The following is a 25,916-nucleotide window of genomic DNA, read 5'->3' on the forward strand; positions in this document are numbered from 1 at the left end:
ATGTTTGGTTTGTAAGAAGGAGCGAGTATTTTCCTAGTAAGTGCAGTATGTCAATGAGCTAACACAAAAAAAGATGGCATCAAAGTAAATCCAACTGCATTAATCAGATACTGAACCCATTACAAAATGTTGTCTAAAAAGCTAAAAATTAATGTCAGGGTTGAAACTTTGATAAGATAGAAAATATTTATTCATTAACCAGTACACAATATACTTGTAAAACAAATTATTTAAATGAAATATGAAATTAAGCAAAATGCAATTAGAAGAATGTTTTCTTGCTAATTTCGAATAAAGGCAGCTAAATTATATTTGTCGAACTCTCCAAGATAACGCTGCGATTCGCCGGTGGCTACACTTTTTAATGACATTTATTTCAACTCCTTGACTTTATTCTCAAAAACATTTTTTTATTATTCCAAATGCTACTTCGACCAGTATTTGTATTTCATCAACAAGTGCTTTTACACAGTACATAACACAATTGATTTCATCAAGATTTTGAGCTAATACGAACATTTAAAGACCTCAAACGGCCAAGGTGGCAGCTGGTGGCAGCTGATTTTACATCTATCTGATTGCGCAGAATGTACTTAATACTAAAATATAGTACTCAGCTTGGAGAAGAGTGGAGCTTTTTTTATAGACCTCCTAATCGCATACTCTTTTACATATTTTCTTTCGATTAACTGATTTATGTTCTACTAAGACCATGATAACTGGAGGAACGATATTATATATTCTATCTAAGGTACTATCCATACCTAATATAAAAATCATAAAAGATTTTAAATATTGTTCATCCAGCTAAGGAACTTATTAATCAACCTTTTTTGAAAAATATTCAGAAAAACCTGCTGCCAGCAATAGTACAACTTTGGCGATTTTTCCTGCGCAGCACATATCATATAAATAAATGAATTTCTTTTTTTCAGAAACCTCATTAAATTAGCTATTCAGAAAAAAATTTTTAAAATATTTTTGTTAATTTTCATCATTTGGAATTTTTCCCGCCCAGAAACCACTGTGCGGCGTGAAAGACGAAAGAGAAAGCAAGCCAGCTATCATTAGAGAAAGGAGCAGAGCAGCGTGTGGTTAAACTACAACAACACCCACAATGGCTTTGACGTTAGCTGAGAGCTTGCGTGAAGCGAGGAGCTTGCCTGCATTTAACGGGAGCAGTGAATATACGCTCAGCAACTACCTGAGGGACGTCGCAACTGTGTTGCAGCTAACGCCAGAAGAACATCAACAGACAATAAAATCAGTACTAAGCAATAGGCTGCAAGGTAAGGCGTTAAAGGCAGCCGAAACCTTATTTAACCCTACATGGGAGAGTATAATAGTTAAGCTTAAGGAGGAATTTGGAGTAAAAAGAAGTTTTTTTAATTTAAGAAGTGACGCACTAAACGAAGAAGCTAGAAACATTGAGGAATTACATTATAAATTAAGTAAAATTTTAAGTTTAATGAACACAAAGTATAGCTTAGAACCTGACATTTTGTATACACCTAAACATAATGAAAAACTAATTTTTGATATTTATGTAAACTACTTACCTATTAGTATTAAATCTCTTTTGCTACAAAATAATATTAGATCTATTAACATAGCTTATACATTTTATTTAGAAAATAATATATTAAAAGATATAAAACTAGTAAATAATAAACAAGCGAATAGTTTTGCGCATAAAAGATTTCAAAACAATAATGATTATCCAAATAACAATACCTTCCCAAATAATAACTTTCAAAATGCAAATAATTCATTAATTAGGAATGGTTTTCAAAGATTTCAAAATTCAAGCAACTTTCCTAATTATAGTAGCCGTAATAACAGAAATAATAGTGGTGGTTTTAATAATTGTAACAGAAATTTCAGAAATTGTCAAACGCAAACTTTTAACACTTTTAACAGAAATAATCAGCAACAACAAACCCAAAATTATGACTTAGAAAATTTTAGTAATTTACGACAAAATCAACAAAATTCATATAATAGACATTTAAGTAATAATGAAGAACCAATGGAAATTGATGCAATTCACGTTACAGAAAATTTTCCTGTGCAGCCTCGAAATTATCATTACCCATAGTAATATTAACTATAAATAATACAAAAACAAGATGCCTAATTGATAGTGGTGCTGCTACTACCCTCGGAGAATATAATTTTTTTTCCAATATAGGAATAAAGAAAAGTTTAATAAAACCAATTTTATTAAATACCCTGGTCGGTAATAATATTATTATAGATGAAGTGATAGTAAATGTGCCGGACGAATTCAAAGAAAAAAATAGCACCATGTCTGTTAAATTAATTAATTTTATTGATAAAAAATTCGATTGCATAATAGGACCAAATATTTTACAGACTTTTGGAGCTATAATAGATTTTCAAAATAATACTCTTAAAGTAAATAATAATGAAATAAAACTAATTGACTATAAATTTAACATTTCTTATGAGGAAATTAATTATATAGAAAAATTTGAGCTGGATAAATTCAAAGATTTAATGCCTACAAACTTAAATAAGGAAGAAAATAAGTTATTAGAAAATTTTTTACACAAAAATAAAAAGACGTTTTATATTAAAAACCAAAATTTAACTACAACTACCTGTGTAAAACATAAAATAATAACTACTTCTAATAAAATAGTATACTGCAAGAATTATAGGCATCCACAGATTTTAGAAAATGAAATAGAAAAGCAAATAAATGAAATGTTAAAAGAAAATATAATACGTCCCAGCAAATCGCCTTATAATTCCCCTTTGTGGATTGTTAAAAAAAAGTCCGATAATTCGAACCAGCAGAAATGGCGATTAGTTATAGATTTTAGGAAGTTAAATGAAATAACTGTGGATGACAAATTTCCTCTGCCAAATATAGAGTCATTATTTGACAAGTTAGGTAAGGCACGATATTTCTCGTCCTTGGACCTTGCGAAAGACTTTCATCAGGTTTTGATGGAGGAAAGCGACATTGAGAAAACGGCTTTTTCAACGCCCCGTGGTCACTTCGAGTTCATTCGAATGCCCTTCGGTCTCAAAAACGCGCCCGCTACATTTCAGCGAATGCTAAATTACATTTTGGCAGATTATATAAATAAAATTTGTATAATTTATATGGATGATATATAGGGTGATCAATTAAGAGGAGTTTTTTTCATTTGCGTTTTTTTTACAGATCGCGCGCGAGTTGTGGCAAACTGTCATCGTGGATTTGTTGAACAGCGTTTGGCATTTCATCATGGAAAGACTCACACCGCAACAACGTCTACAAATTGTTCAACTGTATTATGAAAATCAGCGTTCTGTGCCATACAGCTCGTGAAACAATGACTTTATTGAGAAGCCATTTCGGAGAGCAGCTGATTTCACGTTTAGGACCTGTGAGTTGACCACCAAGATCTTGTGATATCACACCTTTGGACTTTTTTCTTTGGGGATTCGTGAAGTCCAAGGTCTATGCTGATAAACCAGCTACGATTGAAGCTCTGGAAGCCAACATTATGCGTGTTATTCACGACATACCAGTCGAATGATTGAAAATTGGACCTTCAGAATGGACCACCTTAAGCGTAGTTGCGGCCAACATTTGAATGAAGTCATATTCAAAAAGTAAATGTCAAAGAATGTCCTTTCAAATGATAAATAAAGGTTTTGAACATAATTTACATTTTTGTTTTTTTTAACTATTGAAAAAAGCACCTCATGATTGATCACCCTATACTAGTCTTTTCAACCTCGCTAACCGAACATTTAATATAGAAAGCTTGCAAAAAGTATTTAATAAACTTAATGATTACAATTTAAAGGTACAAATAGATAAGTGTAGATTCTTATCGAAAGAAACAAACTTTCTTGGTCATATCATAACAAATAATGGGATAAAGCCCAACCCCGAGAAAATTAATATAATACGAAACTTGGAGCTACCAAAGTCAGTAAAAGAAATTAAATCGTTTTTAGGTTTATTTATTTAATTCAATTAATAGTCTAAAAAATACAGAATTTCTTACAGACTATGAAAAAAGATTAATGCTAAATCATTAATCAAAGTAAAATTAAACTTATAATTAACTAGCTTCAATTGTAATGAGTAAAAGAAAAATATAAACTTTCTTATAACTTAAAGAGGAAGATTATTCATTTTAGTAAGACAAGAAAATACAAAGTTTCTTACAGACTACATAGAACTAAGAGTATTTATATTATATATAAATAGAAATAATTAACAAAATCAAAGCTTAGAAAACTAAATTAACAAAATATACTTGGTAATTATTTAGAATTCTTACAAAGGAAAAAAATTTTTAATTGGGATTTAAATACATGTTTCGCCCTGGAAAAGTCTAGATCCAAAAGGGAGGCGAGATAGTTAATGTCAGACAGCGTTCTAACAAGAGGCGCTTTGGAACTATATAATGTCCTCCTAACGCCAACATGAAAAATTTTGACACGGCGAAAGTTCCTGCAAGGAACATTAAAATGTATTCTTTCTAGAAGAAACGGGCAGTCAATTAGTCCATTAACGAGATCGAAGATAAAAGAAACTGCCTGGAATGTACCTCTGTCACTTAAGGGACAGAGACTAATCAAACGACAGCGTGAGACGTAAGACGGTTTGGGGTCTGAGAAATTGAGTGAATGTAGCGCGAAACGCACAAAAATTTTTTGAACCCTCTCCACTCGATTTATATGAACTGCATGATAAGGTCTCCAAATAAAAGAGGCATAATCTAATTTGGACCGCACAAACGCAGAGTATAAAGTCTTAAGAGTATATGGATCAGTGAAGTGCGATGAGTGACGTCTAACAAATGCGAGCATAGCAAGAGAATTGGAAACGGCATAATTTAGGTGCGTGGTAAAATTAAGCTTTGAATCAAAGAAGACCCGTAAGTCTTTTATCACATCAGACGAAGCAAGATATGTATGATTGATATGATAAGAGGTGCTGAGGGGGTTTTGAAGCTTAGAAAATGTGATTTTATGACATTTTTCAATGTTAAGAAATAGACGATTAATAAGGCACCAGGAAAATAAATTATTCAACTCAGACTGTAGGGCGGCTGAATCACTAGAATTTCTTATTTCAGCGTACACTTTTAGATCATCAGCATAGAGAAGAAAATTAGCGAAGGAAAAACACGAATGAATGTCATTAATAAACAAAATAAATAACAAAGGTCCTAAAATACTACCCTGAGGTACCCCAGAGGTGGCAGTGTAGTGTTTCGAAGAAACACCATCGATAACTACAGTGCAGCATCTCTTTATTAAATAGGACCGAATCCAATCGAGGAAAGTTGAATGAAAACCAAGGCAAGCCAATTTAGTTACTAAAATTGTATGGGAGATTTTATCAAAGGCTTTAGAAGAATCCGTGTATATCGCGTCAGTTTGGAAACCATTCTGAAAGCCAGCGTGGCAATCATCAGAAAAAACGGATAAGTTGGATAGGGTAGACCTTGCAACTACAAAACCATGCTGACGTGGACTAATTAGACGTTTAACACTAAAATATAACTTGTCTTTAACAACGCTTTCAAAGAGTTTAGATACAGCAGATAATTTGGAAATTGGTCTGTAATTTGCAATATTGCTTTTATTACCGCTTTTAAAAATAGGAGTGACCAAAGTCAGCTTCCAGTCATCGATAAATATTCCTTCGGCCAAGGATTTGTTAAAAATCAGTTTAAGAGGTTGAACTAAAGAGCGGCAATTTTTAAATAAAGTTACAGAAAGCCCATCTACATCCGAATGGGCCGAGTTTTTAATCTTTAACAATCCCTCAATGACATCATCATCAGATAGAACAAGCGAACCAAAGTCAACTGAAGAAGACACTTTACCCAAGAAATTATGGCGAATGGCTGCCAAATGTTCTTCCTGAATATCTTCATCAGACACGAAGTTAGATGAAAAGAAATCAGCAAATAAATTCGCTGCATCGCTGACAGAGCAGGTAGTTACGTCTCTATAAAAAACCGAATTAGGAATAGAAGAGGCCTTTTTAATCGATTTAATATATCGCCAAAAATTCTTCGGATTACTTTTTATATTAAGCTCAAATTTGTGAATGAATTCCTTATACAAAGACTTATTTAAAGTACGAAACTTATTCCTGTGGAGGATAAAAAAATCATAATAGCGGGTTTCGTTAGTTAACTTGAACTTCTTAAAATACTTATTTCTTAAATTTTTATGATGTTTAAGTTCTTTCGTGCACCAAGGAATCTTATAATTTACACGCTTAAAAATTGGAACATGTTGAGAGCATATATCAAGGACTAAAGTTTTAAATACCTACAAGGACTTAGCAACTTCAATATTGCCTAGAGATACTTCCCAATCAATTTCACGTAAGGCATTATCGAGAGTTTGGAAATCACAATTGGCAAAATTAAAGGAAGGATGAGCACTATCGGGCCTGGATTCAAAAAACCGGTTTAACCGGATATTACCGGAAATTCATTAGAAACTATTCCTTTGTTGCTAGCCCTTTAATAAAATATTTAAAAAAAAATAGTAAAATTGATATTAATGACAAATCTTATATTGACGCTTTCGAAAAATTGAAGAAAATTTTAACAAATCCACCAATATTATGCTATCCAGACTTTAATAAAAAATTTGTATTGACCACGGATGCAAGCAATGCTGCTATTGGCGCGGTGTTGAGCCAGGATGGCAAACCAGTAAGTTACGCCAGTAGGACTTTAAATGGACATGAAAAAAACTACTCAACGCTAGAAAAGGAATTATTAGCCATTGTATGGTCAGTGAAATATTACCGTCCATACCTTTTTGGTCGAAAGTTTCTAGTTCAAGCTGATCATCAGCCTTTGAAATGGCTTTATTCACTTAAAGAGCCCAATTCTAGAATCATCCGATGGAAAATATTATTAGATGAATTTGATCTCGATATTGCATATATTAAGGGAAAGGAGAATAAGGTAGCTGATTTTTTGAGCAGAGTTGAAGTAAATCATAGTACGGAAGAAAATGTAAATATTAATTTCCTTAGAATAAATAAAATTGTTAATAAATATAGGACCCAAATAAGAATAGTTAAAAACAAAAATAAAGAAACCGAAATACTTTTTAAAAAATATAAAATAATATATGTGTCTGAGAATGACTTAAATAATACTCATTATTTGAATGATTTATTTAGACGTGAAATAAAAAAAGGAAAAATTGGGGTATACTCGGAGCTTGACAGTAATAAATATAATATAATACAGAACAAATTAATTGAATTATTTTCTAATAACAATAAAATAAATTTCATAAATTGTACTAAAGTTGCTAGTGATATTGAATCAGAGGAATCTTTATTGAATATCATTGATGATATTCATATTAAAGGTAACCATAGAGGAATCTAGGAGAATTTCGAAGAATTAAAAGATAATTATTATAATCCTAAATTATTAAAATTTATAAATAGATATTGTAATAACTGCAGAATATGTAATGAAAACAAATATGACAGAAAACCAATAAACAAAATATTTCAACATACTCCAACACCAGAAAAACCAAATGAAATAGTACATATGGATATTTATCAGATACAAAAGACTAGTTTTTTGACAACAATAGACAAGTTTACGAAATTAGGAACCGCACATAAACTAAATGACAAAAATATGGTAACAATTAAAACTAAAATCGAAGAGCGAATCGCATTTTTAGGAAAACCTGATAAAATTATTATGGATAATGAATTTAATAATGCACTTATAAAGCTGTTCTGTCAAGAAAATAATATAGAAACTCATTTTACAACACCGAATTCGCACACAGGAAATTCAGATGTAGAAAGAATGCATTCGACTCTCTTAGAGCATATAAGAATATTAAAAAACGCTGAAAATATTAATGACTCTGAAGAATTAGTACTAAAAGCAATTAATTTCTATAATAATACAATTCACAGCACGACTAAATTAAAACCAATTGATTTTATAAATAAGTTACACATAAATTTAAAAGAGGTTAAAGTAAGATCTGAAGCAATTAAAAAGAAAACCATTGATAGAGAAAATATTAAAAGAGAAAATATTACACTTAATTTACAAAAATCTAATTTATATATTAAAAATCCTACTGCAATTAGACAAAAAACTGTTAAAAGATTTAACAGATACCACCACAGCAACCCTAATCAAGTAGACACTGCACAATTTAGACGCCCATTGAAGTCTATAAAATAAAATAAAAATAAATAAAAAAAAAGAATAAAAAAAATTAAATGGATTTGTAGAACAAACCATGGAAAACTATTCGTTAATATTTTTTATATTGTAAGGTTATTTTACCTTTATATAACCGAAAAAGAAAACGCACGTTTCCACTGCTCGGTTGCTTTATTCCAACTAACTGTACATATTAAAACTAAGAATAACGGCTGAACCAAAATGTACATGGCCAACTATGATTGTTACAAATCATGGCTTGCTATGATTCTTACAATCATTGTTTGCTGTGATTCTTATAATCATTATCAGACCATCAGACATGAATATTACGTAACCGCTGTATGATTTGCGATCAGATACGTCACCAGCCCAGTCGGAATCTGTGTAGCACACCAAATTTTCGCCTGTAGATGAATAAGTAATTTTCGCTGCTGAACTCTGCTTCAAATATCGTAACACGTGCTTCGCGGCTTTAAAATGTTCTTCATGTGGATGATTATTAAATTGTGATAATTTAGATACAACATGGGCGATATCTGGCCTAGATATAACCGCCAGGTACATCAACCCTCCGATTAAACTTTGGTATCGCATCGCGTCAATATCTTTACACTGCTTCTCACACTTCTTGAGTACCGTGCCATCAACCCAAGGTGTAGTTGCTGACTTGCATGAGTCCATTCCCCATGTTTTAAGAAGTGGATTCACATAATGTTCTTGATGAAGTGATATTGTGCCAGTAGATGCATCTCTCTCTATTTCCATACCTAAATAAAACGATATCGGCCCTTTATCTACAGCTTCAACAAACTCATTTAGCTGCTTTAAAATAATTTTCGTCTGCCCTGCATTAGAGCAAGCTAACAGCATATCATCCACGTACACACCAATAAGACACATGGAACCATACTCCCTCTTAAAATATACACAACTATCCGCTTGACATCTTTTGAAGCCCATAGTCGTGAGGATTTCGGAGATCTTTTTGTTCCACTCGCGGCCTGCCTGTTTAAAACCGTAGATGGGTTTAATTAATTTGCACACCAATGTTGCGCCTTTGGGAGCAACCCTGGGCTACCAATCTCGCTTTGTACTTTTCGATACGACCACATGGTTTTCGCTTCTTGGTGAACATCCACCTACAACCAATGACGTTTTTATGTTTTGGTCGGTCCACCAACACCCACGTATTATTTTTAGTAAGCGAATCGAACTCTATTTGCATAGCTTCCTCCCAATATTCACGTTCTGGCGAAGACAAAGCTTCTTCTACAGCTTCAGGAATCTCAGCAATGTAATTTAAAACCTCTACCTCATTATACCGTCTTTTTGGTCTACCAACAGTACCTGTTCGTAATAATTTTGGTCTTCCTCGACCTCTTTTTCGCGTAACTACCAGGTCGTTTTCTTCATCTAAAGAATAACCCTCATCATCATCATCGCCATTGTCTTCGAGTTGCTCTTCAACAACACTTTCATTCTGAATTTCACCGCACTTGCCATCATCCGATGGAGATGACTCTTTTATTTCATGGTAGAAAGGTACTTCTTCACTAACGTCTTCTTGTATTAAAATTGGTTCAAAAGACGTTTCAAAAAATATACAATCACGAGCTATAACAATACTTCGCTTGTTTTGATTATAAAGTCTATAGCCTTTAGCACTTCCAGCATAGCCAACAAATTTTAGTTTAGTGCCTTTTGTATCGAATTTGCCACCCTTATATGGCCCTTTCTTTAAAGCCACCACGTCACAGCCAAAAATTTTAAAATGTGACACCGAAGGTTTCCTTTTATACCACACTTGATAAGGAGTTAAGTTTTTCAACACTTTAGTTATTGTTCTATTTCTCAAGTACACCGATGTATTAATGGCTTCTCCCCACAAATATTGAGGCAATGTCGAACTTTCGAGTAAACAACGCGCCATTTCCACTAATGTTCTGTTCGCTCTCTCAGCCACGCCATTTTGTTGAGGCGAATAGCTAACTAAAGTTTGGTGAACAATACCCCTTTCACTAAAATACCGCTTAAACATCATATTGGCAAACTCTTTACCATTATCAATTCTCACAGTTTTTATTTTTCGGCCTATCTGTGTCTCCGCAGTCACAGCAAAATGTTTAAATGCATCAAAAGCATCAGATTTATTTTTCAAAAAATACACTGTCATATAACGGGAGAAATCATCAATAAATGTAATGAAATATGACGCTCCCCCCAACGATTTAACCCGCATGGGACCACAAAGATCTGTATGAATCAAGTCCAGCACGTTTTCCGATAATACCCTACCATATGCACTGTCAGGCAAGCTACGAATTTTGCAAACAGCACAAGTTACACACTGATAATTATGAACGCCACTTATATTCAAACCTCGTACCAGATTTTTGTTTGACAGAACTCGCAAATCGTTTATATTTACATGTCCGAATCTTTTATGCCACTTTTCTAACATTTTGTTTTCAATTAAGGCATTTAACTTTTCAACCGGTTTTCTAACTGTCATTTTAACAACAAATACACCACCGACTAACTTTGCTTTTAACATGCTTTCTCCTTCTTTTGTTTCCATTAATGCGTAATTTTCCGAAAATTTTATTGAATGACCGTATTCTATGGCTTTGCCAATTGAGAAAAAATTTGATTTTAATTCTGAAACATACCACACATTATGTAAAATTAAGTTCATAAATTCCGTTTTTAAGCTCACCGTACCTATACCTTCCGCATAAATTGTTTTTCCCGTTGCAAGCACTATTTCTTGCCTTCTGGGCTCAATTGAGTTGAAAAAACTTTGTTCCATACACATGTGCGAACTAGCACCGCTGTCAAAAATCCACGTGTCACTATCATTTTTTCGCTCTTCAAACAAACAACATGCCTTTTCATTTCTTTTTTCTTTAGGCATTGACACTTTACACTGGGCACGTATATGTCCCTTTTTGCCACATTTAAAACACACAATTTTTTGTCGACTTTTGGACTTGGCCAAAAACACCTTTTCATCAGGAGTTGAACACTTTTCATTTTGGCGTATTTCGCTTTCCAAAATTTTTGACACCAACGCATCGAATTTCGGCAAGGTATCCCGGCTTTCAATAGCCACTACAAAACTTTCCATCTCATCAGGGAGACTACAGAGAAGCAAAATTGAGATGAAATCGTCTGGCACCACAATTCCTATTTCTCTAAGATCCTCAAAAATTGAACGAAACTCATTTACACGCGCTGCGAACTTGTCTTGCATGGAAATTTTGAAGTGTATTAACTTTTTAAATAGAGCAACCTTACGCGCGGCACTATCTGTGCAATAAATTGAATTTAGGACCCACCACGCTTCCTTTGAAGTTGCACAACTTTTGACGTGTATTAATTCGCTAGATTTTACGCACAATGTAATTGTTGCCAATACTTTCTGGTCACTTTTTACCCAGAGAGCCCTTGCAATCTCTTCGTCCGGCTTTTCGCCAACCACATATTCCCACAAATCTAATGTTACTAACAGGCTTTTTACCTGTACCGACCACGTCGCGTAATTGTTCTGGGAAAGTTTTTCAATATTTGCGATTGCACTCAATTTTCCGTATCAACGTGATACCCAAAAAAGAAACAAAATCAATTACCCACGTGATCTGGGCCCATAACCAATGTAAGGTTATTTTACCTTTATATAACCGAAAAAGAAAACGCACGTTTCCACTGCTCAGTTGCTTTATTCCAACTAACTGTACATATTAAAACTAAGAATAACGGCTGAACCAAAATGTACATGGCCAATTATGATTCTTACAAATCATGGCTTGCTATGATTCTTACATATATTGAATCACACTATATTTATTTTTTTTTAAATGTAAACTATAGAATAAGAAATGAATATTTATGGCTAATATAGTTTAATATTTATCTTGGAAAACAAAACCCTAAACAACTTAAATATATTTCATGTTTTATGTTAAGTTGTGATTTAAAACTGTATCACTATAAGAAAATATTAAATTTTCGTATTGTATATTTGTAAAAGATTCGACGAGACTCGAATTCTTTAAGGAGAGGCGAGTTATATATTATAAGTAACCTTCCCCTTTCGCTCTCGCTCTCTTCATTATCTAACTGTAATAATTAGCTATGTAAGTTATATATTTAATTGTTGTAATTGTTGTAAGAATAAATGGGGAAATCTTTCTCTCTTCATTTTAAGTATAAATCTAACTGTTAAAATAAATTGAATAAGTATGGTTTTTAATGTTAAAAGTAGTTTTGAAAGTCACCTTGAAGAGTAAAGAACAAATTTATTTTGAAGTGTAACCAAACTTGTTCTATTTTAATAAAGATAAATTAAATTATAATAAACTAATAAATTAATTTCAACAAATTTATTTTATTTTCAAAAATAAATTTAACTTGTATATGTGAATGTGTATTAACATTAACATTACTAAAGCTAAGAGTCTATGTCAAGTTTACAGTAGATGTAAGATAACAGATGTGAGTGTAAATGCAATAACAGTAGATTCACATTATTGAGAGTTTATAAAAGGTAAGTATGTTTAATACTATGTATGTATGTAAATTAAGTATGTGTGCATGTAACGTGTTAAATGGTAAGAAAGACTAAGTATATTTAAATATAAGAGTATGGTTATGATTATAAGTAAGTATAGTAGGATGTAACATTATAATATAACTATATGTTTACGTTGTCTTTGTGAATAACTTTTCCCTTAAATAGTTTACAATGATTATTAATGATAGGATATTTGTAAATATTGTTGCTATAGGATTTTTAGTTCTTGTTAAATATTTGTTCGTGGGAGGTGTTAATTTTTTGTCAATTAGTTACGTAGAATAAAAACGTGAATTCGTCAAATAAATATGCATCGTCGGTTCTAGCTAGAATATATTTCCTGATAGTTATGATTGTTATTTTGGTGTCTCCTTCGGCTTAAATTGCGACTATGATGACCATGGCTAGTAATATCAGGTAATTCCTTGTCGTCTCCTGTAACTGTATAATTTTTTAAGTTGTCTTTGTGAATAACTTTTCCCTGTTTCAATAATTTGTCAATTTCCTTATTTAGGAATTCTACGTCATTTATATTACGTGTGTATTGTTTGGTCCATATAGGATCCTTTTTATCTGTCCGTATGCTAGCTTCAATCCTTGTAGTGAAGGGTAACGGTCCTATGACATTATTGTCCTTCATTAACCTATCGATTTCTGCTCTATACGTGTCTATCCCTATAGTGTAATTTGCATAATTTTTTTCACTAATTTCCGACTTTCTTAACACCTCCTATGTCAGCTTGTTCAAATTGAGTACCAAATCAAATACATTTATCTCATCTACCTCAAAAAAAAATATAAATCTTCATTCATAAACTTAATAGCTTGTTTCGTATTAATTATAGAATTACCATGCATTGATATCACTTGTAATGGTTTTATATTTTTGGTTGTATTAAATTTTAAAGTTTTCTTAACATAGTTATGGGTTGCACCTGTATCTACTAAAATATTATAATTTACTTTCCCATCATTCATTACTATACTGGGCAACCCGTTTATTAGTTTAAATATTTAATTACTAAATGATTTTGTCTACCTGTCTCTACAATTGTGCTAGAGTTGTCTTCTACGGATGTTAAATTGTTGTTCCGCTTGAATTTTTGTTGTTGGTATTGATTGGTGAACTGGCCACTGTTACCTCGTGGTCTTTTCCAATTTTTATTGTCGTAGTAGTTGTTTTGATGCTGAGTTGGTTGCCTGAATGTTGTGTTTCCAGACGTTGTGTCCATGGGTTCTGGTTTTGGTATTTGTGATGGCGGCTGTTTATAGTCGTATTTCTGCTGATATATGGGACGTCTCTGGTGATGTTGTTTATCATAGTAGTATTTATTGTTGGTCGGATGAATGTTCTGTTGCGCATAGTCTAGACCTAACTTTCGATGTTTGTCATCGTGCTCTATGGTCCGGGCTACTGCAAATGCTTTCTCTAAATCGCTTATAGAATTTCCCTACAGAGTGGAACGAATATATGAGTTATTTACTCCATCCTTAAACACTCTTACCGCTTCTTGTGTTGCCTCATCAGTCATTACTTTGGTCACTTCTTGGCTATGACCAGACATAGATATTTTTGACGTGATTAGCGTCAAGGCTCTATTGACGTTGTCATGGATTTCACTTAAATTGTGTTTACTTTGTGTGAGTCTCTTCATCTCGTCCTGCAATACATATAAAGGTCGTTGATCATAATAGGTATAGTCCAATCTATTCCTGATTGCATCAAAATTAAATATTGTGTTATGGTTGGTCAACACTTCAGCTGCTGCACCTTGTATTCTAGTTTTTATAATTGATAGAGCTTCTACGTATCTGTTAGAATTCCTATGATTACTAATTCCATCCATAAGTCTAGAGACATCTTCCCTCCATACGCGATATTTTGAAATGTTGCTGTCAAATAACGGTAGTGATTTAAAAACGTCCAGGCTGATATCGGTTGGATTGGTATAAGTTATGTTGACTGGTTCGAATCGTTCTGCTGCTTGTGGAATCATTGCTGGGCTCTTAATATTGCATTTTCTGCTTGGATACTCTAAAGCATTACTTGCAAATTGGCCATCTGCTGAATCATGGTGTTCACGTTGATTTGTTCCATAACGTCAATGGTGTCCACATTTCTTCGTGTATTAAGTTTATTACTTTTCTTCAAACATTTTCTCATCTGCTCCTTTCTATGAGAATTAGATCACAGTTTTAATTTTTTTAAAGGAAGAAACACGAATAGTTTTTCTATCACTAACTTTTTTATTTCTTCGTTCACTTTCTTTCACTTATTTTCCTGAAAGCCTTTATTTTTTTACATAATAATTTTTGTATTATGAAGGATTATGTAAGTATGTCCTTGCTGCGACAAGGATGACTATTTTTTGGTCCGCTCACTGGAGCATCAATGGATATGATACTCCTGGCAGGATCGCCAGTTAAAGCATTGGAAGGTAGTTAAGGACTTGTTTGACCTTGAGAAAATATAAAAAATATTTTTTTTGAATTTAATTTTAGGGTAGTTCTTAACAGTATGTTGATACTGGACTGACTGCCTACATATTTGACAGTCGCATTTATACTTATACCTCATCTTACTGTTTTAGGTACACGACTTGTATATTAGTTTCTTTGTTTGCAGTTTAGGAAAAACATGTTTATCTCGTGTTATTCTTAAAGCACATATGTTTCTCTTGTGTTATTCATATGTTTATCTTTTGTTATTTTTAAAAACCATATGCTTATCTTTCGTTTTTCTTAAAATATGTTTACCTTTTGTTATTCTTAAAATACATATGTTTATCTTTGGGTATTCTTAAAATATGTTTGGATTTGTTCAGCCCTGCATAATTATACTTAGAATTTACTTAACTATTTTTAATTATTATTTGTGAATAAAATCATTTCTTAACTAAGTCCGAACTGAAACCGCACATAAAAACCAGCATAGAGTATGCCTTTGCTATGGCTTTGAAATGAATATCTGTAAGCCAAAACCACACCAAGGTCTGTAGCTTCTGAATTACCAATTACCTGATTGAGACCCACCAATATGGTTGGAAGCGGGGAAAGGAGAGCGGAATGGCAACGTTATCTAAATCTTTTGGATATTGAGAGAGTCTGCGTTTTATTGACATGGCAGTTTAGAAAATATTTTTTTCAGTAATATTTTTAATAGCTTCCACAAAATGAAATGACCAACTTAACTCAATATTTTGACCGCTGGAAGTCATTAATAACTTTGACAACTGTTAAAGCATAACAGTTGGAAACACTCTCATTGCTATCTGGCCACCCTTTATAGGGGGTACTATTTAAAGAAATATGAGTACTGGGGTATTGCACTCCACTCCCATGATAATGTTAACTTTGGGTTCGACTTTTATTTGGTATATACCAGTGATTCATACATATAAACATACTGTCACTTCAGACGCAATAACTCCCCTTCTTTTCCTCAAAATGTTAGGAGATTTTGACAGCACATTAGGGATGGATCTACTTTTCTGCTCCTTACAATTGTTAATAAATGGCTTAAACAATTTTGTTTTTAAAAGGCTAAGCTTACTTAAGAATGGTTCTTTTAGTTTCTCGCTGAACGTTGCAACCATACACACCCATATGTAGATATGTTCGTAACTATTTCTTAACGTTTTGCTTTGACATACATTTATCGCTACTTCCGTGCGACATTATGATTCTATATCATATCACTTGTCCGTCCGGTGTTCCACTACTCGCCATATTTCGATACGAGTATACATATTCATTTACCTATAAATATTTGTATATAGTACATATATTTATACATATTTTTATCATTATCCTTTGTATACTTTCGTATGGTTTTCTGTTTTTGTTCTTTGCCGAGGTGCTCGTTTCGGTGGTAGTATTGATGGTGGTGACGTTAGCGTTGCCGCTAGAGCTTGCGCACACTAGAGGGTAGGAACGTTGGGTTCATAATGGGGTTGGTGTTTCTTACATTCGCTGGCAATACTTCAGTAGTCATTATTTCGGCATTCGCATTGTTCTTCGACCCGACCAGAGCGCATGCCAAATTGTCCGTTCTTTCAAAACTAAGTTGGATTTAGGTTGGAACTCGAAATTTTATTTGCGGCTGCTAGTGGCGTAAAATGCGAAACCTTTTATAAAACACATGGATACACATCGTGAAACGGTTATAAAGTTTTTGTCATTTTCGCTTATGTTTTTATTTCTTTAGTGTTTATTAAATGAAATATTATCGTATTTAATTAAACTAGTGCAAAAACGAGACCACATACAAGTCATAAAATACGTGCTAGTGTATATTAGTGACCTTGTTTAGTAGACATAAAATATGTATGAATATATGTATGTACATATACGCTTATACAACTGTTCTCAGAAATTTCACAGAACGCAAGGAATGAGGATTTTTTCTTTCTTAAAGGACGTGCAAGTATGCTGCTAGAATTGATACAATATAATAAAAAACACTTTTTCGCATCTCCGTCACCTGTATGGCGTTTCAATAAGTACAACTTTAGATCTACTATATTTACTTGTGTACGTATATATTTATATAGTTATATTGTTAGCCCGATGCAGTGCCAACAAGAAAGGAGGCATATTTTTCTAATATAGGAAAAGGTACTTGTTTTACATGTGATGTTTTGTGTATATTATTACGTTTGGGTTAATTTTGATACGAGCCCAGTGTTGCTGGAGCACAACAGCGCCATCAAAGTCGCTGTCATTGTCTACCTTACTGGCGTTACCGTCACGATATTGTTACTACAAATATGATGCTCTCTGCTGTCAATCACCGTAGTATGCAGTGCTACCCACATTTCTAACTTTAGTTGTTTACTTCGCTCGTAGGTTTGTTCGGTAATTGACGCTTATACACTTCACAAGCGCACACACATGCAAACGTATAATAACTTGAGGACGTAGGCAGTTGGAAACATGTGAAATTCAGTGTTCTTGCACGTAATGAGTAATAGAAAGCGTCTCGTACTAACTACATAAATTCTGATCTGATTTTTAAAGGGAGTGTTAGCACAAATTACAATTTGTTAACAAAGGAGAAATACAGGAAATAGTTATGCGTAGTTTGAAATGACTGAATTAAATTTTCTGAACTTTTGAAACAACGAAGGCGGGGTTAATATACTTAGTCTTGCCATAAATCCTGTGACAAATTTTACAATGCATACAGAAAAAAGTTCCGTTATTTTTTCTCTTGTTCGGATGCATTGTGTACTCGTAAATTATTCCTAGTTTCGTGTTAAATGTCGCTTGTTAACATTGCAGTGACTGCATTACATGAGTGTGGTAAAAGTGCAAGTCAGATTTAAGAATCCCTGAAAAAACTTATAATTTCCAGAATGTTTGTTTCCCGCACTGTCAATCGTTTTTTCCAAACGTGTGAAGTGACAGACAAAAAAAACAAGTGGTCGTCCTCGCGTGGTTCGAGAAAGAATACGCAGGAATCCCCTTAGAAAAAAAATCATGTCCTGGGATATGAATGTATGGACTAGATCCATGTCAATACTAATTAGAGATGATCTCCACATGAAAGCCTTCCGTCGCTCAATTTGTCATCTTTTGACAACGCGCTTCAAGGAACTTAAACTCGACAGGATGAGGAAATTTTCACTGTTGAAGAAGTTTTTAATAAGAAAAACGACCAAGAGAGTGTCTTGTAAAGACGTTACATCTCTTCATTTCTGCGAAAAACGCGTTAAGACCGGGGCAAAAGTGTGTCAGGAGGATAACTTAGGCATGGTGAAGCAGTTGAGCAGTACTCTCTTCCATGGAGAGAGAGAGTCCATTGGACTACAGTTTGTTGTCAGAATTGAAGAACATGACCTGTCGAAGGCCTCACAGAAATTTGGAGAGTCTCTAACAATATTTTGTTAGTTGAATGACTTATTCGTTTGAAGTCTTGTGTAAAAGCAAACGGAGGCAATTTCGAATGAAAATTTAGTTTAGTTTAATATTTAAATTATTAAATAAAACTAACTTCATTAAGAAAAGTATTAAAATTTCATATCTATATCGGACTTAACTTGTAACAGAACTTATCTTCCCGCAGTCACTTATCTACCCGCAGTCAGAACGGTGCCTTGACCTTAAAAGCTTGTGTACCTGAGTTGGTGTGAATTCCATATACTAGTAGTAATATCGCATAATAGTTTACTAAGAAAATAGCGATTTAAGAGGTGTGACTAAGATCCAATACGGACATGTAAAATCAGCACCAGAAGAATTGAAAAAAATTTAAATCTGCACATACCCTAGAAATCGGAGGCTTGTCGAGAAAGGCAAAAAGAATCAATAATTCCAGTAATTATACGAAAAATAAATAAGTACGATAGAATCAAGTGTTGTTAAGTCAATCAATAAACATCGAGAGCGGTATGATGGTAAAGGTTCAGAAAGGTTTAAAGATCGGAGCGTAAGACGATGAACAACTTTTTGAACTCTCTCAACCCGGTTAGAAAAATCTATTTGGTACGGTTTTCAAATAATAGCGGCATATTCTAATCTCGTTCTGACAAAAACACAATACAATGGTTTGAAAGACGTGCGAATGCTGGCATCGAATATGACCGTCTTATGACGTGGTTACTGTGGCTAGTGAAATTCAGCTAAGAGTCGAAAATAACGCCTAAATCTTTAATTTCTTCAACGGGATGCAGAGGTAAGCCAGTAATACTATACGAAGTATGCAAAGTACTGGTTGATTTGGAAAATTTTATGTGAAATCATTTGCTTATACTAATAAAGAAGATAAAAAGAAGGGGTCCTAGAATACTTCCCTGAGGGACAGCAGAAGACGCAATAATTGCACGGGATGCCGCATTATCAACGGCTACAACGCATTGCCTATTCGATAAATATGATTGACGCAAGCTTCGGCAAGAGTAATCGGTGCGATATTTTGTCAAACGCTTGCATAAATGAGCCTTATTAGACTTACCAATGCATTACTTGGAAAGATAGTGCTGAGTAGCCATTACCACATACTTTTAATGATGCATGCTATTGAAAAGATTGACGCCATAAAAGCCTAGTGCTAATATACAAAAAATATATACCAAAACAGAGAAAAAGTCCCACTCACGTCCCAAGTGGCGTCAGCAAATCATCTCAAACTCGCTGAGAGAGGGTAACGGTTTGAAGTTGTCCACACCTTTTTTTACGACACAACTAAATTTGTATTATACCATTACTCATGTTATTTCGTTGCCTTCTAAACCATATATGACTACAGGCGAAACAATCTCATTTTATGTCAGTGCGTACCCAGGAACTCGTTTGGATACTTGACGAATCCCGGGCTGCCAGAAATAAGGCGCCAAAAATAACTGACGAAAATAGGTTGTTCTTATATCACTGCGATCTACACATTTTGCAGGTTTTTATATTCAAATAAGACAGAAAAATAAAATTAAAGAAGGTAAATATTAAAGTTAGTCTCAAACATGGTTAAGTTAGTAAAAACTGTTGTAATATTGTTTTTTTTTCAGCCAGAAACAGAGTTTCACATCTAGTCATTTTTGGCCTGAACAACGACTAGTAGGATGAGCATAAGAATACTGAGAAATAACCGGACAGAATTCTTCTGCCGAGTGCCCGTTGATGTGGCAGCCGAAGTTACTCTCACAATTTTGCTTCGGATGACCAAACCTCCCTGTGTATAGAATACAGAAGAAGGCGCCTTCCGCTGCTTTATTTATGTTTTTACTTTTTTGCCGAGGACGCCGTGACAAGAAAGTATGTGTAGGTATAATTTCTTGTGGTTGGAAACTTCTATTGCCTTCGCTTCCTCTTCCTTTTCACACACAAATAATTTTTCTTCTTTTTGTTGTACATACATTCGAGTACGGACGTCATGGCGAATTCGGAAGATGCAATCTTGTATTCTATCATTTCAGCCAAACCTTGCTATGCATGTGTGGCGGAACAGTGGGTAATGAAGATGCAATTTGTTCATCTCATACACAATTTTTCAACGCAATAATAAATATTATATATACATATATACATAAATACAAGTTACTCCAATTTAAAAAACGAGCACATTTTGTGTTTAGCAGTTTTCGTTATTATTTTTATTTCGTTTCCTATTATCGGTAACTATACTGTTTTTATTTGGCTTAATGTCATTTCCTGCAAATATCCGCCATATCCAAGTAGAAGCTATGTCCGATATTCTATTTCATAAATTTGACTTATGAAGAATCGTGCGTTCGCGCCACTAATCGAACATATGACCAGAATGGTTGCGATTTCATACGATTGCATAATATGGTGTATTCCTACTTAATTCTACTACTGCTATATTAAAAATCTTAAGAAATTTATAATTTGAAAGAGAAATACTGTTAATATATAGTAAAGTTAATTGTATACAGAAATATTTAATATTGACAGAAACTAGAATGCTGCGCATGAATTTCATACCTTCTCTCGAAAGCGAGGATGATGAGAGGATTGTGAGAGTAACTTCGACACGTCACCGGGTACTCAGCAACAGTACCGTCGATTTCACATGGCGAAACGATTTTTAACGGTGTACTACGTCGTAGGCCGTTATCCGGCTTGATCCAATTTGACAGATGTGCTGATGTCGCCTGGGATGTGTTTCACAAAATTTAGCTTATGGTAGTAATAAATATCATATCCGGTCAATATAAACGTGCAAAGCTGTATTGTTCAATTAAAATTGATATTTTAATTGAGTTTCAAATATAGCAAAACTTAATTTAAAACCCAGAATTTTCACAATTGGCTAACCACCCAGCAGCATTCGCGCACGATTTTGCATTCGTTGTTAAGACGGCAATGAAGTTAGTTAATATTTCCGCAGCTGTCGTGCAAAAAGCATCATAAGAGCGAAACTGAACGATGTTTTAAATATATACTGTTTTTTATTTATTTGTACTTCCTTGTTTTCTGGGAACCTGTTGCTTCCAATCAGTGGCTCTTTGACAGCTTCGCGAGCCGAAAATGTCCCCATAGCTGCTGTAGAACAACGTTCTCAAAGAGTACTTATGACCTGCCGATGACAGGTATAGGGAAATTCAGCAACAAAATACACGCCACTGAAAAATTTGACATTCTAGAGGTTTGTCGCAACGACAAAATAATCATCCCTATGACAACCGTAGCCGAAGGGATTGGTGCGTGACCACCATCCGGAATTCAGAGAGAACGTAGGTTCGAGTCCCAGTGAAAGACTAAAATGAAGAAAAAGTTTATTCTAATAGCGGTAGATCCACGGCAAGCAATGGCAAACCTCCGAGTGTATTTCTGCCATGAAAAATCTCCTCATAAAAAATATCTGCCGCTTGGAGTCGGCTTGAAACTGTAGGTGCCTCCATTTGTGGAAAAACATCAAGACGCACTCCATAAATAGAAGGAGGAGCTCGGCCAAACACCCTAATATAATTGGCGCGTACGCCCTTTTTGTGTTGGCCGAGCTCCTCCTTTTATTTGTGGAGTGCGTCTTGATGTTCCACAAATGGAACCGTACCGGTAACACTCGGCTTTTCCCGATCAAAGGTTGCCGCTTCAGTAAACTAGTCCTGTTCGACGTCACTGAAACAGCTCCATCCCGATACTTTCTCATAGGGCTGGCATTGAGCCAGAAATTTATTTCTCATAGTCGGAAAAAGAGATCCACTATTTTTTCGTAAAATTTTTACGCAAATAGCTTAAAACTGTTTTATGGTAGATCTTTATCTACTCGGCGATGCTACGACTACTAACATGCCGGCCAACTTCAATTATTTCTGTGATTTTATCGACATTTTCGTTAACTTCAAAAATGGCGGAACGAAATCGATGAGACTAAAATTGATGTTACAGTATCGACATCATAAACACCATTCACAATTTCAGAGTCTGGCTAGCATTTTCGCCTTTATCAAAGTTAAGCACCCTGTAACTCACAACTTAATGGGACAAACAAAAAACAACAAACATATTTTTTTAGTGTGAAATGTCACCTTGACATCGAATATAAGCTTTAAATTGTGTGATCGATACTTTACGTAATATCGATCATTACAGCCATCTAGCAATAGTTTTTTCCCACAAAGTAATATAACTGGCACGTACATATTTCTTGCTTATTTGCTTGATTTAGATAAAGCTGGAAAGTATTTTTCGTCGACTTCGGTTAGTACATTATTATTACCTCACGCCATTTTAGTTCTTTCAGGATATCTTCTGTGTATGTTGGTATCATTTGGGGCGCTGATTTCTATAAAGAATGTAATTTTATTTATTAAAGTAATACCCGGCCTATTCCTCATTACAGTTTTATCGGTGTACATTGTAGTGTCCCAAGGGGTATATTTGTAATATGCAGTTATTTGGTCTATTGTTTCTGAGTGTATTTAGCATCTTCGGCATTTGTCGTTAGTTATAATCGGGACGTTCATGATGTATTTTTGGTAGTTTTTGGTGAGTACTTTTTGATCTTCAACGGCGATTATAAGCCCTTCCGTTTCATGATGAAGCTCTCCTCGATAAAGCCAGGTATAGTGGTTCATCTTGTCAATATTTGGGCCTTGCATAAATAGATAAGGTGTAAGTATTTGCCATGTAATTGTTTCTGTGCCTAAACCGTTTTCTTTTCTTCAACTGTTGTTCGGATGATTGTTATTTCAGTGTTTTGTAGATTTAGTGGGGTGTAGTGGTTATCTGCGAGGACCATTGCTTTGTGTAAATCAGATATGTGAAATTTGCAAAATTGTCTTAATTTTGAAATTTGGTTGCTGTGAAGATTTCGGATATCAATGAATCCTATTCGTCCTTCTAGGCTAAGTATTGTAAGCCTTTGTGCGCATGAGTTGGGATGAAGTTTTCTATATTTGGTAAGTTGTTTTCTTGTTGTTCTGTCCAGGTTGCCAATATAAGATTTGGGTCCATTTATTATTCCGAAGGAGTATGTGAGTATTGGGATGGCGTACGCGTTGATTGCTTTACAGAGTGATTTACACGTCATGAACACTCTTTTGGTCATCGTCAGTTCTGGTTAAATATTATATATACATATAATTGGCGCGTACACCACCATTTAGGTGTTGGGCCGAGCTCCTCCTTCTATTTGTGGTATGCGTCTTGATGTTGTTCCACAAATGGAGGGACCTACAGTTTTAAGCCGACTCCGAACGGCAGATATTTTTATGAGGAGCTTTTTCATGGCAGAAATACACTTGGAGATTTGCCATTGCCTGCCGAGGGGCGACCGCCATTACAAAATTTTTTTTCTTAATTTTGGTGTTTCACTGAGATTCGAACCTACGTTCTCTCTGTGAACTCCGAATGGTAGTCACACACCAACCCCTTAGGCTACGGTGGCCGCCGGTTAAATATTATACCCTACAAATTTACTTACCTCAATTCCATCTAAGTAAATTGGTTTAATATGCTTGAGTATGTATTTCATGGTAAGTGTTACAATGGTTGGTTTTGTTGAATTTATGCTGAGCCCCAAGTTGACATTCCACCTTTCAGTTAGTCTTTACCCGAATTCTAGTCTGGTACATTGAGTTTATTTGAATTTAACTGTATAAATTATGACTATGCCACCATAATAGCCTTGGAATGATAAAGCATTACTATACAACTCTATGAACGGTTCATATACAGGGTGTGCCATGTTGTTGTTGTTGTTGTAGCAGCATAAACATTCCCCGTGCATATACGAGGAATGCTGCTGAAGTGACAGTCCTTGGCCGGATATTAATCTGGGTCGTTCCGGTTACGTAAAACCGACTGTCGTGGGAACGCCATCTTTTATGTCGGTATGAAAACATTGAATAACTTTGAAAAAAAAAACTGATTAGTATAAGTGATGTATTTTTATTTAGTTTGGTTATTTACAATTTGTTCAAACTATTTTTTTAATATATTATAATATCAATCAAGTGGCCACCTTTTTTAGCAATCACATCACCATGTCAAGCATTTTGGGTTTTATAACGTCAATTTCAGCACGAATGTTTGCCTTAAGCTGGTCAATAGTCTGCAGCTTGTTGGCGTAAACCTTACTTTTCAGATAACCCCACCAAAAGTAGTCCGGCGGAGTTAAGTCAGGTGATCTGGGGGGCCAGTCGATGTTGACACTAGGCGTCCCGAGAATTTTCGTTGCAGAAATTCAATTGTTGCATTCGCATGCCACACTGCACACCGCCACGTTGAAACCAGTAACCGTCTTAACCTTTTTCATGCATTTGCGGGCACAGATAATGAGCCAATATCCATCGATATCGGTTTCCGTCTACCGTAACGTTTTCTCGGTAAAAATATGGCCCAATGATGGATTTGGCGCAAATTCCGGCCCAAATAGGTACTTTCCGGTCATGCAATAGCGTTTCATGGATCTCGCGTGGATTCTCAGTTTCCCAAATGAAGCAATTTTGTTTATTGACGCTGCCAGAGAGGTTAAAATGTGCCTCGTCAGTCATTAAAATTTGCTTCCGAAAATTGGGTTTAGTGTCAACCATTGGAGCGACTGTTTGGCCGTATTCCAAGCGACGTGAATGGTCTGTCGGCAATATTCTTTGTGTCAATTGCATTTTATACGGAAACAAATTTAAATCATCCTTTAAACTGCGCCGCATTGTGGTTTCCCTGACACCAAAATGCTGAGCGCGACGACGATACGACACTGTTGGCTCCTCACTGCTTCAACAAGTTCATTGGAACGTCTTGGTCGTTGATGAACGCCATGTTAACGATCTCCTAATGCCCCGTGCTCAAAAAAATTCGACACCAAATGACGAATAGTATTGTCAGACGGTGCCTGTTTACCGCGATACTTTTTGCGATATGCGCGTTGAGTTAGAACAATAGAACGACTATTCTCCATGTATAGTGTTACAATTTCAGCGAGTTGTTTCGGTGTAAGGCGATCCATAATTGAAATTATAATGAGTTGAAGTATCGAAAACATGTATGTTGAAGTCGATCGGTTACTAAATGACAAAGTTATTCAGCGTTTACATACCCACATACAAGATGGCGCACCCTGTACAAATTTTTCTAGTAATCAGTAAAAAAATATTTTTACTGCAATTTTTTTCAGTAATCAGTAAAAAAATATTTTTACTGCAAATTTTTTTCAGTAA

The sequence above is a fragment of the Anastrepha obliqua genome, chromosome 6 (genome assembly GCF_027943255.1).
Source record: "Anastrepha obliqua isolate idAnaObli1 chromosome 6, idAnaObli1_1.0, whole genome shotgun sequence".
NCBI classification, from domain to species: Eukaryota; Metazoa; Arthropoda; class Insecta; order Diptera; family Tephritidae; genus Anastrepha; species Anastrepha obliqua.